The sequence below is a fragment of the Chenopodium quinoa genome, unplaced genomic scaffold (genome assembly GCF_001683475.1).
Source record: "Chenopodium quinoa cultivar QQ74 unplaced genomic scaffold, ASM168347v1, whole genome shotgun sequence".
In the NCBI taxonomy this organism is placed as follows: domain Eukaryota; kingdom Viridiplantae; phylum Streptophyta; class Magnoliopsida; order Caryophyllales; family Amaranthaceae; genus Chenopodium; species Chenopodium quinoa.
In genome coordinates, this window is record NW_018744835.1 from 7,321 (window position 1) to 11,224 (window position 3,904).

The following is a 3,904-nucleotide window of genomic DNA, read 5'->3' on the forward strand; positions in this document are numbered from 1 at the left end:
GTCTTTCATGCCTATTCCTTTTGCTCGAGACGTGCAAAAGACTAGCGTGGGGGAGGATGTTCCTTTTGGTTGAAGTGTACATAGGAGGGTAGTGTGGTAGGATGGTAGCTTGTGCATATGGAGAACCATCACGGATAATGAATTTATTGTAGTTAGAGATGATTTTTGGTTGGTAATATTCTTATGATGATGATGTTATGAAAAAAAAAAAAAAAAAATAAAAAAAAAAAAAAAATTTGAAGTTGTTTTTCCCTCTTCTCTCTTGATCCCATAATCCAAATCCCAAAATCCAAATCCCAAAATCCAAATCCCTAAATCCAAATTTTGTAGATAGGTTTTTGTCAATCTTTTTCTTTTGTTTATAATTCTAGTCTTTTCCTTTTGTTCACTAACTTTTCTTTGTATAGTTGTAGTGTTTCTTTTCTTTTGGCTCACTTTCCTTGTAGCTTGAAAACGGAAGCACAAAATGATGGGATAAGGAGCAACTCAAGCTCCGGAAACCTTGGTGAGATCGCAATTTTGCCTTGTGTTCTATTTCAAGCAGCATTTGGTGAGATCTTTCCCTACTTTCCTTTATTTTTCCTTGTGTGCATAGTTAGTTTAGACTAGAATGGAGTTGATTGTTCGAGGTTGTTTGCATTTGATTCCTCGGAATCTGGTGATCGTTGGTATTGACGCCGAACGATCTTTGTTTGTCGATTGAGAATTATATGTTTACTAGCCTCTTATCTCTCTTGTACTCCTTGCATTAAAAAAAAAGGTGAAAAAGATTTTCCTTTTTATTCATGGCAAACCACGAAAAGCTTAGTTGTTTCATTTTCATTTCGAGCATAATAATGTTGACTCGTGTGTTTGAATGCTTTGCTTCTTGAGTGTTATAAGTTTGCATGCTTCGGGATTGCCATTGGTTGACTCTGGGACATGTTCATGCTAAGGTAGTTGTTCTAGAACTCGTTAAGCCCATCGAACCCAAATTCACTTGTTTGTGGTAAGAAGGTGTTGCTCTCATTAGGGGATTTGAAGCCCTAGAGATGGTTTTTGTAACCCGATGTGAGCTTTATTGTTCAAGCCTCCAACATTACTTGTATGAGCGGCGTAGGATCCTCACCAAGGCATGCTTAGATCTAGAACTTGGCGTCTGGCTCCCGAGATCGAGACCGAACTAACCTACGAATGACAAAGGCATTCTTCATTCGGTGACTATTTTTGTTTTCTAGTATTAGTTTTTTTTTTTTTTTTTTTTTTTTTTTTTTTTGTATTTTTGGGTTGCATTTGCCCTTACCATGTTGAATCTTCCCCTCCTTGATTATAGCACATTGCAAGCCCATGGCCCTTTTGTTTTACTTTCACCCTTAGAATCGTGAAGCTCAAGCCATGAGGGCTTATTGTAGTTTTGATTTGAAATTTGGAAGGGAATGGTTCTACTTGGAAAGTGAAGCAGTGTTTTTGTGAATATATGTTCAAGAAAAGCAAATGTAAATCCTAGAAAAAGCCTTTGAAGCTAAAAAAAAAAAAAAAAAAAAAAAAAAAAAAAAAAAAAAAAAAACAAAACAAACAGAGAGAATGTGACAAACGAAGAGTTGATGAATGAAGATGTAAGAGGAAAGCGAAAGCTCAAAAGTGTTTGGCATTATAGTTCAAGATTGTGGCAACGTAGTTTGAAAATTGGTTGATGATTGATTTTGAAAAAGAGGCTTGATCACCCTTTGCTTCACGGTTAGGCTAAGCACCAATTTCCAAATTCCTCCACACCCTTACCCCCTAGCCATCGTTATAACCCTTTCAATGCCCTGTTGACCTAGGTTGGTTGAGTCACTAATCGGTGGAGGGAGCTGGAACTCAAGCATATGGAGAAGGCATGACTTGGTGAGATGTCGGGTTCCCCTACTTTGCAGTGTTTTATCTTTGTTCCGGTTCCTTCGAGGAGTCACTTGATGCTATCTCCAAGGGCGGATTTGAATCTAGATGAGGGAACGCGGTAAGATTGTATGGAATGCGGGGGGAGTGGTGCATGTTTGAGTTCTCTATGCTTAGCATAACTTATCCTTCAATCAACTTTCGGCATCCCCTTGCATGCTCACTTCTACTACTCAGAAAGTTTGACACTCATTCATGTTTGTTATCTCCAAAAGCTCGTTTTGGCTATGATTTGTGTTGGATTTGTTGTTTCTCTTTCCCTTGTTTTTGGTTTGTCTTGAACGCAATTTTGTAAGAGTTGTGGGGTATGCTCTCTGGAAACCCTCACGAGATCACAACTCGTCCTCATCGGCGACCTTGGGGTTTAAATGGCTTGTTGCTTTTGCTAAAAGCAATTTCGGTTTTTCTTTTGTTCCTTGCATGTTTGAATAACTAATTCTTTCTCCCTTGTTCTTTTTCCTTTGCTTTGCTCGAGGGCGAGCAAAGGCTTAGCGTGGGGGAGTTTGATGAGTGACATTTATGTCACTCTTAGGGGTAGTATTTAGGTCTTTTTCCTCTTATTTTTCTTAGGTTTTTCCACCTCATTATCCTCTTATGGCTTCTTTTTGTGTTGATGAAAAGTAATGCTTATTTTGATAATCTTTATGCATTATTTTATCATCCCCATGCTCTCGTGAACTTTGGTATCTTCTGCAGGTTCCGTGACGGTCCTATGCACGGTGGGAGGCCCCTTGGCCAAGCATGGAAGCCATGGTCAAAGGCAAGAGGAGCAAAAGGGAAGGAGAGAAAGCAAGAAAAGGAAGTGCAAGAGGAGGTGTGGTCGAACCTCTGAAAGGTCCGGTCGAACCTTGGTGTGGTCAAACTTTTCAAAAGTTCGACCGAACCTCCAGGGTGCAATGAAGGCAGTGTCAAACCTGTTTTCAGCAATTTTGCAGGAGAGGTCGAACCTCAAAAGTTCGACCAAACAAGGATCAGGGAGGTTCGACCGAACCTACACAGGGTTCGACCGAACCTACCCTGAGTCCGACCGAACTTACCCAGAGTTCGGTCGGACCTTTTCCCGATCTCAGCCAATTTTGTACGGACTATTTAAGGTCCTTTTGTGATCGTTTAAAAGGGAGGGAGAAGGGGGGACAGTAGCCTAGTTTTCAGAAATCTCCCTTAGTTTGAAACATTCCTTAGGATTAATTTAGCTTAGTTTTCATCAAATCAAATCATTGTATTAGTGAAATTCAAGAATTATTCTCAAAGTTTGGCAATTTGTATTCAACATTTGAAGCTTCAATTAGTAATTTCTCCAACCTTCTCCCTTTTAATTTCAGATTTTATTTGGTATTTGCATGTTATTTAAATCTTCCTAGTTCTTGGTAATTTGTTATTGGATGATAGTTATTTCAATTGTTAACCACTTTTCCCCAATTATTGAAGTATTTAGAACCCTAATCCTTGATTGCATGTTGATAAACATGAGTTGTGAGTAGTCTTCTTGCTAGGGGTTGGGTGAAGCTCGACCTTTTGGGTTAACTATGCAAATGTGGGAGAAGCATTGATGTTTGAATTGCAATTAAATTGATTATATGAGATTGCTTATTAGTTCCTCATGATAGGTTTAGCTACCCTTGACTAAGGAGCTTGATAGTATGATATGCCTAATTTGACATGGAAGTGTAAATTGAGTACGTCATTACTTATTGTAATTTGATTATGTATCATCTATTGCTAAACTAATGAGGAATCTAAGTTTAGTAGTGTGAGTTGTTTTCTAATTGCATGAGGTTGATTTTACATATAGTCCTTGCTATATCTTGTCTATTTTACTCCCCGTTTGCCTATTTGCCTTGGTTGAGTGGATCTCATTCCCTAGTATCTTTAATTCATTGATTTAGAACCATAGTTTGTTTGTCTTCTAGACGAACCCCAATTCACCAATTGACTTCGAGTTAGCTTAAGTGTAAAGATCTTTGGCAATCATATCCCGTTCCTTGTG